The 12,436-nt window shown below is 35.5% G+C and overlaps 1 protein-coding gene across 3 annotated transcripts in view; it reads right to left on the bottom strand.

Annotated features, from left to right (window-relative positions):
* Positions 1 to 6,048, bottom strand: part of LOC148946744 (uncharacterized) — a 131,964-nt gene extending 125,916 nt beyond the window's left edge. For 2 of the 3 annotated variants that reach the window (XM_089096358.1, XM_089096359.1), the window contains exon 1: positions 5,959 to 6,048. The gene's annotated coding sequence lies outside the window, so the exon portion shown is untranslated. The remainder of the gene's footprint in view (positions 1 to 5,958) is intronic. The other variant, XM_089096360.1, reaches the window with a different exon arrangement.
* Between the last annotated feature and the right edge of the window lie 6,388 nt (positions 6,049 to 12,436).

The raw sequence follows: 12,436 nt of genomic DNA, 5'->3' as shown, positions 1-12,436 counted from the left end.
ACTAGAACTTTTAATTTTTATTCAAATTAGCTCATTTAAAATACCAAAGATACTACTAGCTATGATAGAGCATGGCTGCCTATGTCCTATAGTGCTATGTGCCCTTTTAGTACCTGCATGCATATGGGTGTTTCGTTTAATTGAAACTCCCCCTAAACGTTCCCTAAAAGTTTCAACTTAATGCCATTAGTGTCGTCAGTTACCTTAACCGTAGGATCAGCATTAAATGAATACACACAATATCTTTTGGCTAGCTCTAAATCCACAACCTATGAAGGTATGAAGGTGAAATTTTCAGAGAATATTTCTGTTGTACGGATGACAACCTGCCATCCGTATATAGGTTGTCAAAATGGTATATCAGCAATATCTAAGGAACAGTTTCGTGTGTGAAATTAAAACTTACAACGCTTGTTGTGGGGGATGTTGAACTAACCAAAAGACAAGATTTGCATCATAATGCTAATGCTTCTACTCCTAAAGCTACTGCTGCTGTTACTGTTACTACTACTACTACTGCTGCTACTAAAGCTAAGACAACTACTATTAACTGTACTCCTACTGCTACTACTATATTTACTGGTGCTAGTAATACCACTAATAAGCCTAAAGGTATTAAGGCGAAAAAGCTTTCCTATAATGGAACTGTATCGAGGTTAATCAGAGCATACATGGCCCATATACAGAGTTTTAAGACATCATATAAACCGTGCTTCTGGACTGGTTGGTGGTGTTAAGCAAAAAATTTCATGGCCCATAAAAGAGTACGTTGAAAAAAGGTGCTATGTGTGTTCTGTTGCTAATGCTACTACTGCTACTACATCTGTTGCTACGCATAATTACTGAACCTACCAACAATGCTGAAAAATTGATATCTCAAAACTTTGTTTGGATATTTGTTATGAGAAATGATGGGCGTGGGTAGATTTCTCTCAAATCACTTTGAATCTTAAAAAGGGCAGTATAACTTCCAATTTAAAATCAAATGAGACCCATCTGAATTTAATACGACCACCCATTCCATAAAAAAACCATATTTGTCCACAGGCATAACTTAAAGCCATTGCCCCAGGGCTCTGGGGGATTGAGCTAACCCTGGAAGCATTGTTATATGTTCTTTGGACTATTTTAAACAGAATTGCCATCGCTCAATTTCAATCAGATGCATTTGGTGAAAAGAGGGGTAGTTGGGTGGGGGGAGCGGTACTACTCGACCTTCATCACTAATGACTCTTAAAAGGGAACTAGAACTTCCAATTTCAACCAAATGAGCCACCTCTAAAGCTTATACAACCATCCCATTCATAAGAACCTTAAATGCCCCAGGGTTGTTTGTATCAACCTCAAAAGCCTTTTTATATGATATTTGAACTATTTTGAATAAAAGGAATGTCTCAAAGTATCTATTGGATACATCTCAGGAAAACACGACGTGTTTGTGTGGGTGCGGGGGGGATAGCTGCACTCTGATCACTTTGACTCTTAAAAAGAGCACTAGAGCTTATGATTACCAATCCAATGAGTCCCCTCCAAAGCAAATACCATCACCCTTTTTATAAGAACCTTATATGCCCCAAGGGCATAACTTACCACCCTTTCCCTGAGAGCTGTAGGGGGGGTGGGGTTATTCCTCACAGACATGATTTCCGAAACCTTCAACTAAGATAAATAAAATTGTTATCTCAAAATTTTGATTGGAGGTGTTAAGGCTAATGATGAGCGTGGAGTTTGCTCTCAAATCACTTTGACTCTTAAAGAGGGCACTATAACTTCCAACTTCAAATCAAATAAGCTCCATCTGATGTTTTATGCGACCGCCCACTCCATAAAAACCTTATATGCCCTCATAAATTTCAAACATTGCTATCTCATAATTTCAATCAGATGCGTTTGGTGAAAGGAGGGTTGTAGAGGAAGGGGGGCTAAATGCCCTCCATCACTTTTGACACTTAAAAAGGAACTAGAACTTCCAGTTTTCAACCAATTGAGCCTCTTCTAGAGTTACACAACCATCCCTTCCATAAAAACCTTAAATATCCCCTGGGCATAACTTACAACCGTTGCCCCTAATCTCTGGGGTTTATTTTGGGGTTTGTTAGACTATTTTGAATGGAATGGCTATCTCAAAATTTTTATTAGATGCATTTCGGGACAATACGACGTGTGTGTGGGGGGGGGGGGGTATCTGCCCTCCGATCACTTTGACTCTTAAAAAGAGAACTAGACCGTCTGATTACCAATCCAATTAGGCCCCTCCGAAGTTTATATGACCACGCTTTCATTAAAAAACCTTTGCCCTGGGGGCTGGGGGATTCGTTATCCTTAAAGACATATTTTCCGAACCTTTCAAATACCTTGAACAAAATGGCTATCTCCGAATTCTGATTGGAAGTGTTTGGAGAAATAATGGGATTGGGGGGGGGGGGGGTATTTTCCCTTTGATCACTTTTGACTAGTCAAAAAGGCACTAGTCCTCTCAATTTCCAACTGAATGAGCCCTTTTTGAAGATTCTACGACGACACTTTCTATAAAACCCCATATGGCCCAAGGGCATAACTTACAACCCTTAACCTGAGGGCTATGGGGGGGGGGGTTCATCCTCAAAGACATAATTTACAGACCTTTCAACCAAGTTGAACAAAATAGTCATATAAAAATGTTGATCGGCAGTGTTTGGGGAAATGATGGGTGTGGGGGGGGGGGGTTGATTCTCCCTCCGATTACTTTCTACTATTAAAAAGGGCAATAGCCCTTTCAATTTCCAGTCGAATGAGCCCCTTTGGAAGTTTTTACGACGACACTTTCTATAAAAACCTTATATGCGCCCAGGGCATAACTTACAACCTTAGCCCTGAGGGCTGCGGCGGGTTGTCATACTCAAAGAAATAATTTCCGGACCCTTCAACTACGTTCCAAAAAATGGCTGTATCAAAATGTTGATCGGAAGTGTTTGGGGAGATGATGGGCGTGGGGGGTATTCGCCCTCCGATGCGTCATTAACTTTGTAATGATGAGGACCACTACCCGACTGAACTTCGGACTGAAGTTCGGTAACAGACTTTAAAGCAACGTTGACTTCGCTGACGATTTGGCACTCATGGCAAACACCCTCGGAGAACTTCGAGCAGCGCTGAAAGTTATGAGAGAAGAAGTTAGCAAGGTTGAGCTCAACATTAACTGGAGCAAAACAATTTAACAATTAACGATTAACAATTATCTCAACAACACCCTCTTACAGTCGAAGTATGCCAAAATCAAGTAGCAGTCGTGAAGGATTCCACGTACCTCGGCTCCATTCTGCCAAGCGATGGATCAGTCCACAGCATAGTCAACGGAAGAACTGCTAAGGCAACTTCTGTCCTAGGGAGACTTATTAACATTTGGCGCAACCCTCTTGTCAACCATCTTACGAAGATGCGGATATTTAATACGTCTCTCGGCTCAGTCCTAATATATGACACAGAAACTTAATCAGCAGCCACCATAGCTTTGAGGAAGTTGGATACAATCCAAAGAAAAGGACTCGGAAAGATAAAGAGACCTCACTGGTACGACTTTATCAGCAACACCGACCTCCTGTCCCGTACGATGCAGATTCCATTCCCCCTGCAAGTTACACTACGTACATTGAGATGTTATGGCCACCTCCTCCGAATTTCAGAAGAAAACTCTTGTCGCATCGTCTATGATTTCAACCCTGTCGTCACTGGAGGGAACCGACCACGCGGTCGACAAAGAGCAACATAGTCCGATAGTCTACCTCATTTCCTAAGCAAGGCAAGAATAAGACCTGAAGATGCACTCACGGCGGCTCAAGACCGGGTTCACTGGAGAACGATAGTGGGTGCACTCTCGACGCTGGCGCCAAGTAAGCAGGAGAATTAAGTCAAGTAAATTAAGCCATGACAAGTCGCTTTAAATAAAGAAAGATGGATGAGGAGTATTCACCAGGGTGTGGTCTCCAGGCACTTAAATGCTGAATTTTTAAAAGGGTAGTAATAACAAACTTTTTCTAAAATTGAAGAAAACTGTTCATTCATTTTTTTTTTTTTTTTTTGGAATCAACATCTACATGCATCAAAGAAATTCAAAATGTTCTGAAAGCTGCTACTAGGAGCTCACTCCTCTTAAGGACAGGGATACCACAGAGCCCTATAATTCCGTAAAAACCGCATTCCGAACAACGTGATCTTTTCAGCATAACATAATGTTGGAAAAAAAATATATACATGAGCCTGACCCTCAAAGAGTTCGACCATCAGAGAGGGGGATAAGTATACTAACTGGGGGGAATACAATGCTGTTGAAACGTGCACGCATAGAACATTATTTGTCAGCGTTATCCAGAGGTCCTTCAGACCGACTCTGGGGAAGGATAACACACCCCGTTTCTTCTAAGGTATGCTACAAAACTTCATGCTGATAATGTAGAGGTCGGACTTTGCTCTTTTTCGAGCACAGTGTTCTATGGTGAATGAAGCAAATCAACCCAACTTGTAATTAGCCCAAGTGTACCTTGACAGGAAGCATATGGCCTAACCCTACCAAGGCACGCATTAATTAGTCAGTAATCAGTGATAAAGTTTCCTGCATAATCAAGAAAAACAAACTCAAGTAGCTAGGCCAGTTAATAAGGCACCCGGAAAAGACTAAGCCAAACAGTGTACTGCAAGCTCCCCCTTCTTAATGGAAGACCAAATGGCCAGATTAAATCTTGGCACCACTTCTTAAGAATTGACGTCGAACAGCTTGAGAGAGTCTGAAAGCATGGTTACAAAGGGCCAGGTATGGCTGGAGTTTACTCATTTATTCACAGAAGACAGAACCCAATGGAAGCATTTAGCCTAGAAGATTCACGATGCAGAATTGGGCTGAATAGCCAGTATATCGTCAGATACGCAGTGTATGTCTATTGTCTATATCTGTGATACAAACATGTGTATCGTCTGTGTAAGTAAGTTAGAGTTTGTTATTGTCTGGTTGATTTTGTGAGAAAAAGTCTAATTAGAAAAATATTTTATTAGAAAGATTTAATTGGAAAAAGTCTAATTAAAACGAAGATGCAGGCTAAGGAGCTTTCAAGCTCAAGCAACCCCCACTAAACATCTATATAGTTTCTGAGACCACACTGGCTAATCATGATAAAACAAAAAATCGCGAAGAAAGGAAGAAAACGAGGACAATTAACCGCCAGTGAAAATTTTTTTCACTGGCTGTTAATTGTCTTCGTTTTCTTCCTTTCTTCGCGATTTTTTGTTTTATCTAAACATCTATATTTTACTATTTCCTCGTGAATTTCTTAAATGCTCATATTATTTGGCTATTTTTCATGTTCATAAATTTTGATTAATATATGAACTAATTATCCACAATAAATTCAATAAGAATGCAAATTTGAATCTTGATCAGCTTTACTTATTGAAATGTAAACGCTTTCCAATCTACATTTTGAGTCTTAGGATTGGTATCAGTGCCCTGTTTTTTTTTTTTTTTTTTTTTTTTTTTTTTTTTTTTTTTGTACTTCGGTAATGATAAGAATTTAAATAGTCAATTGAAAAGAAACATTTGTTTCATGCCTTAAAACATCTCTACTTCTGAGCCTAAAGCCTATTTTTTTTTAGAAAAAAATTTGTACAACGAACATATAGTGATGCCTTTTCTTGTCTATACTCTGAAATCGAGTATCTGTTCATTTTCAGACTGGTAGAAGGTAAAATAAAAGCAATTTCAATTTGGAAAATCGAGGTGAAAACATTATGCATCCAGGGTCACAACGTAAGCAGTAACATTTCGGTGGAAACGTAATAAAAACATCATGAACATAATGTATGTATACCAAATTTACAAACCGAAAGGAAAGCAGAAGTAAACATAAGACGACACAAGGTAACACAATGTTTGTTAGAGGAAGAGTGTTTTGATAAGATTACCTAGCTTTGGATGTTAGGTTGACATACCTATAAGTCACATTAATCTTTCGAAGGTTCAATAGCCTTTACAGGGTCTATTTTTATGAAAAAACATCGAAATAGATTGCACTAGTAAACACTAACTCTAAAACAGAGAGAACACTAAAAACACTGGGGAATACTTTTCGGTCGACATTACGCAAATTAAAACTGATAAGACGAAGCTAGAGATTATACAGCAGCAATTCTATCCACAGTATTTGTTTAATTTTTATTTGATAGTGCGTTTACGGGGCTCAAAAATACATTTGTTATATATGGATAAGAGCGAAAAGACAAATTCGAAGCTTTTTGAGAATTCTTTCGACGAAATTTCCTTAGTCTTGCAGCTGAGCCGTTCAGATGCCGATTCGGCTGACTTCGCTTTTTGGCGTCAAAGCATTTTATCGACTCTTAACTTTAAACATTCATAAGAAAACTCCATTAAAAAATGACAAAGGGGTTATTCATTACCTAACAACTTTTTGATCAATTTTAAAATGCAACTGATACTAGAAGTAAAATACTTCAAAAATCCAATAAAAAATAAAAATAATCAAAAATATAAATAATCAAAAATAACAATCAAAAATAAAAATAATCAAAAATAACAATCAAAAATAAAAATAATCAAAAATAACAATAAAAAATAAATGAATATTTCTTCATTAGATGAGAAGTACTTTACAGTCAGCACTGACAACATATTTTTTTAAGCATCCTTTCTTATTTCAAATCATTACACGTTCTGTCGTATTTCTACCAACACCACACCTATACCAAGAGAGTTCTACTTTAAGATCAGCAAATGTTAACTTTATGACATTCATAAGAAAACTCCATTAAAAAATGACAAAGGGGTTATTCATTACCTAAAAACTTTTTGATCAATTTTAAAATGCAACTGATACTAGAAGTAAAATACTTCAAAAATCCAATAAAAAATAAAAATAATCAAAAATAAAAATAATCAAAAATAACAATCAAAAATGGAAATAATCAAAAATAACAATAAAAAATAAATGAATATTTTTTCATTAGACGAGAAGTACTTTACAGTCAGCACTGACAACATGTTTTTTTTAAGCATCCTTTCTTATTTCAAATCATTACACGTTCTGCCGTATTTCTACCAACACCACACCTATACCAAGAGAGTTCTACTTTAAGATCAGCAAGCATTTGTCTTTTTAAAAAGATCAGTAAAAAAGGAAAATATAAAGTACTAAAGACAAAAATAGGAGCAATAGTCACGAATTTATTCAGGACACTATTAGAGTAATTGCTACCTTCGGCTACAGTAATACAAAGTATCTTATGTGAAGTTTTTGCTAAAGTTAGGTTTGACCGCTTCATACCCAAAACTAATCACACTTGATCGATTAGTTCGCTCCATTTTCAGGTCCTCATTCAGTTCTAAGTTTTTACTTTTTCAAATACATGTAATGTCGCATTTTATTTCTTTCACAAAAAACAACTTGAAAACAGAAATTATTGTTACCAGAATCATGTTACCCCTAACTTGAAGGCTTAAATTATTTGTTTCTTAAGCGAACTGGCCTGGCTATCATTAACAGCCAAACATTCCGCAACTTATTTTTTTTGTTTTATGCTACCCTGTAAAAAAAACCCGTAATATTCTAGTTTATATCCTTTTACTAGTAATTATTGTATTTTCGGTCCCTTTAATTTTAATTGAGTCCCCCCCTCTTAATGCCTAGATATAGCCTTGACTAAGCTTACTAATTTTGGTGGTTTGGCCCAAATAACGATTATGAACCAACTATTAATGAGCAGTGGCAGCAATTACCAAAAAAGTTAGGTCCCCTTCTCTACACCTCACTCTTTACGCTAAGTTTGACTCTTTGTCACAACTCTACTCTTTAAAAGAATAAAAACTTTAGCGTAAAGAGCGAGGCATTGAGGAGGGGACAGCCCCTTTCATATACGGAATAATTTCTGTTTGCTTTGAGTTTTAATGTCGCTCCTTACTTTCAGTTAATTTTTTTTTTTGTTTAATTTCTGAACATTTTTCAACTAATGCAGGATCGAATTTGGCTCACCGTACATGACAAATTAAAACAATATATGCATATTAATTTTGGCAGATTTATTCAGGATATGAAGGGTTGTCCCCTCCTCAATACCTTGCTGTTTACGCTAAAGCTGCTAGCACTTTCAAAAAGCTTTCTTTTCTGATTAAACGACCCCCGTGTTTCCATTTTAGTAAACAGCAAACTATAGCGTAAAAAGTAAGATATTGAGAAAGGGGCAGCCCTTTATATATGGAATAATTTCTGTTCGTTTTTCAAATAATGCCGGTAAATATGGCTCATCCTCTATGAAATATACCCCTCCACCTCACAGAAAACTCCTCCGTGGAAATTTCGTCCAGCGTAAAGTGCACCCTCCCCCTCAAATTCTCTCTGCACAGTTCCATCTTCGCTGAGAATCCCCCTCGCTGTAAAATTTCTCGCGGACGACTCACCCTGAAAAATTCTCCTTAGCATTCTTTTATTTGAATAAAACTTTAACCTCTAATTGGTTTCTCCATCACTCCAGAAATGTCTCCTTCCGTGAAAATTATTTCCCAGAAAAGAAAAACGTGAAAAAAAGCCCCTGGATAATTTCCCCGGAACATCTCCACATATAACATTTGGCGAAAAGAATTAAAGTAGGAATGGGGCAGAAGGCACAGGGGGGGGGGGGGCACCACTTCTGCCATCTATAATCGAGTCTAACGGGACAAGATCACGTGTCTCTTTCAAGGTCAATCAGGGGATGTTTCTAAGCCTAATGGATACAGACGGGAGTGACGCAATATCTTCACGGATGTTACATATTTTATTCATGGTTTATTGATCCACGAAGGGGAGAGAATTTCTGAGAAATTGATTACATAATCGAAGGAAACTAGATTTCTGAGAAATTGATTTACGTAATCGAAGGGGAATTATAGATCCACTAACGGGTCAATGACACCTTTTTCTAGGTTAATCAGGGAGCCGGAAACACTAACGGTACAAGCTCGCAGTGAATATAAGGAAAGGATTTCTGCTATAGTTGTTATTAGTGAGTGTGAGAATTAACGGGAAAATGGTATTGATTCACTAAGTCTAGAGTTAGCAGTGTGATAACAGGAATGAACAAATTGAGTTAAAAATATCCTTTTTTTTTGCGACTGTTCTATATGTAAAGGACAATATTTTGATTTTGAGTATTCTCATGAACCTACTACATGTTTAGACAGTGTAGACGCAGGGATAGAGGAGAAAATCTGGAGGAAATGAGGAGAAAAATCATAGATGATATGGAGAGAAATGTATACAGATTGCAAGCAAGCTCGCATAAAACAAGGTTCGGTACGGCTGAAAAGCAAGATCGAAAGAAGAGACAGGGAAAAGAGGGCTTTCTCTACAGAGATATCTCAAAATATAGTATAATAGACAGTGATGAAAACTCAAAGAAAAATGTGCATAGTGCAAGATATAACACTGAGTATTGTCATGAATATGATCTAAGAGAAGAGAAAAAGTGGTCCTTTAAGAGACAACTTAAGAGGTTATTCTATGGAATGGATTTTAAACATCGAAAATCAGGATGCAAGAGCTCTCTTATATCATTTAACGATAAATCTAATTATTGATATGCTTAATGAGTTTTATATCGTAATCACACAATAAATTTGTTTGTACTATATTAATTTTCTCTTACTAGATATGCATAGAGTAAGGATACCAGCAGAGACTTCTGTACATGAATAGTTCAGTTTGATTAGATCGTCCCATTAGAGTGCTATCAGTCCCCAGCCAAGTTTTCTATCAAAGATAAAAAAAATAAATCATTCTTCTAAATATTTTTATTCCATTATTAAATCAATATTTATAATACTCTTTAAATATATGACAACTTCTTCGATTATTTGAACATCAGCATTACTCTCTTTAACTATCGCTATATTCCTCAGAGAGGGCATGTCATCATATAAGCGATCATCGTCCTCAATACATAGTCTCCCTGAAGGTCCCCGCCGTACCAAATCATCTGACGTATACGAGAGACCATCTTCCGTATAATGGACTTCTAGCACATCATCATCTGTAGTATCAATGTTTGTATTACTAAAAAGAAGATATCGTTTTCTTTGTTTTTTTTTTAATACGGAACGAGATTTAATGTCATTGATAAAAGCCTGTATGAGATTTAATGTCTTTGGTAAAACCTTTCCAAGAACTAAGTTTTTCAAAGAAAAGTAAGGGGGATGAGGTCGCACTCTTGAAAGAGCAGAACAAAAGTTGAATAATTGTTCAAGTGTAAATATTCTGTAAACTTATGTCTAATATTATATTTGTAAGAGTGGCAGAAACTTTTTTTTCCACAAAGGACATTTTTCAACTAAAAGTAAAGAGCTGCTACATTAAATCAAAGATATACAGAAATAAAGTCGAAAAATTGTTTATGCATAAATTTTCTGTAAACTTATGTCTAATATTATATTTGTTAGAGCGGCAGAAAATTTTTTCCACAAAAGACATTTTTCAAATAAAAGTAAAGAGCTGCTACATTAAATCAAAGATGACCAGAAATAAAGTCGAATAATTGTTTAAGCGTAAATTTTTTGTCAACTTATGTCTATTGTTATATTTGTTAGAGTAGCAGAAACCTTTTTTTCCACAAAGGACATTTTTCAACTAAAAGTAAAGAGCTGCTACATTAAATCAAAGATAAACAGAAATAAATTCGAATAATTGTTCAAGCCTAAATTTTCTGTAAACTTATATCTAATGATATATTTGTTTGAGTGGCAGAAACCTTTTTCCACAATGGATATTTTTTCAACTAAAAAGTAAAGAGCTGCTAGATTAAATCAAAGATGAGCAGAAATAAAGTCGAATAATTGTTTAAGCGTAAATTTTCTGTAAACTTATGTCTAATGTTATATTTGATAGAATGGCAGAAACTTTTTTTCCACAAAGGATATTTTTCAACTAAAAGTAAAGAGCTAAAAGTAAAAGCTACATTAAATCAAAGATGAAAAGAAAAAATATCGAATTATTGTTCAAGCGTAAATTTTCAGTAAACTTATGTCTAATGATATATTTGTTAGAGTGGCAAAAAGGTTTTTCCACAAAGGATATTTTTTCAACTAAAAAGTAAAGAGCTGCTACATTAAATCAAAGATGAGCAGAAATAAAGTCGAATAATTGTTCAAGCGTAAATTTTCTGTAAACTTATGTCTATTGTTATATTTGTTAGAGTAGCAAAAACCTTTTTTTCCACATTGGATATTTTTGACTAAAAGTAAAGAACTGCACATTAAATCAAATATGTGCAGAAATAAAGTCAAATAATTGTTCAAGCGTAAATTTTCTGTAAACTTATGTCTATTGTTATATTTGTTAGAGTAGCAGAAACCTTTTTTCCACAAAGGATATTTTTCAAGTAAAAGTAAAGAGCTGCAACATTAAATCAAAAATGTGCAGAAATGAAGTCGAGTAATTGTTTAAGCGTAAATTTTCTGTAAACTTATGTCTATTGTATAGAAATTTTAATCAAGTAATTATGAAAAACCGTAAGTAAGTAACAAACTCTTTCTGTAAAAATAAATTCAGTAAAAATAAAGAACTTTTACATTAAATCAAAGATATACAGTCGAATAATTGTTCAAGCGTAAATTTTCCCAAACTATGAGATTACATTTTATTGAACCAGAAAATTGTATGGTCATATGATTTTACTGTAAAAGCCACTATATATTGTTATAATTGTTAGAGTAGCAAAAAACTTTTTTTTTCCACAAAGGATATTTTTCAAGTAAAAGTGAAAAATGGTAAGCAAGTATCAAACTCTTTCTTGAATTCGCCTCATGGATACACAATGCAAATATTTAATTAAAGAAATTATGAAAAAATTGTAAGTAAGTAGCAAACTTCTTCTTGAATTCACCTCTTGGATGCACAATACAGAAATTTCATTCGAGAAATTATCAAAATTGTAAGTAAGTAACAAACTCTTTTTTGAATTCACCTCTTGGATTCACAATACAGACATTTCATTCGAGAAGTAATGAAAAATTGTAAGTAAGTAACAAACTGTTTCTTGAATTCACCTCTTGAATACACAATATAGAAATTTTATTCCAGGATTTATGGAAAACTGTAAGTAAGTAACAAACTTTCTTGAATTCATTAAATGTAAAGAACTGTTACATTAAATCAAAGATATACAGAAATACAGTCGAATAATTGTTCAAGCGTAAATTTTCCGAAACTATGAGATTACATTTTATTGAACCAGAGAAATGAATGGCAAGGCCGTATCCAGGGGAGGGAGGGGGGGGGGGGGTTACCCGGTTTGAACCCCCCCCCCCCGAAATTTTTGACCGAGTCGAAAATAAGTCGAAAATTTGTAAAAACCTAGGTAAAAATCAGTATAATTAGTCAAAAACTGAGTCAAAAATTAGTAACCCCCCCCCGAAAAAGTAAAA

The sequence above is a fragment of the Artemia sp. Qi Xiang Cuo genome, chromosome 11 (assembly GCF_049724085.1).
Source record: "Artemia sp. Qi Xiang Cuo chromosome 11, ASM4972408v1, whole genome shotgun sequence".
Lineage (NCBI taxonomy): Eukaryota > Metazoa > Arthropoda > Branchiopoda > Anostraca > Artemiidae > Artemia > Artemia sp. Qi Xiang Cuo.
Note: the sequence above shows the minus strand (reverse complement) of the source record. Positions and strands in the feature narration are given on the sequence as shown.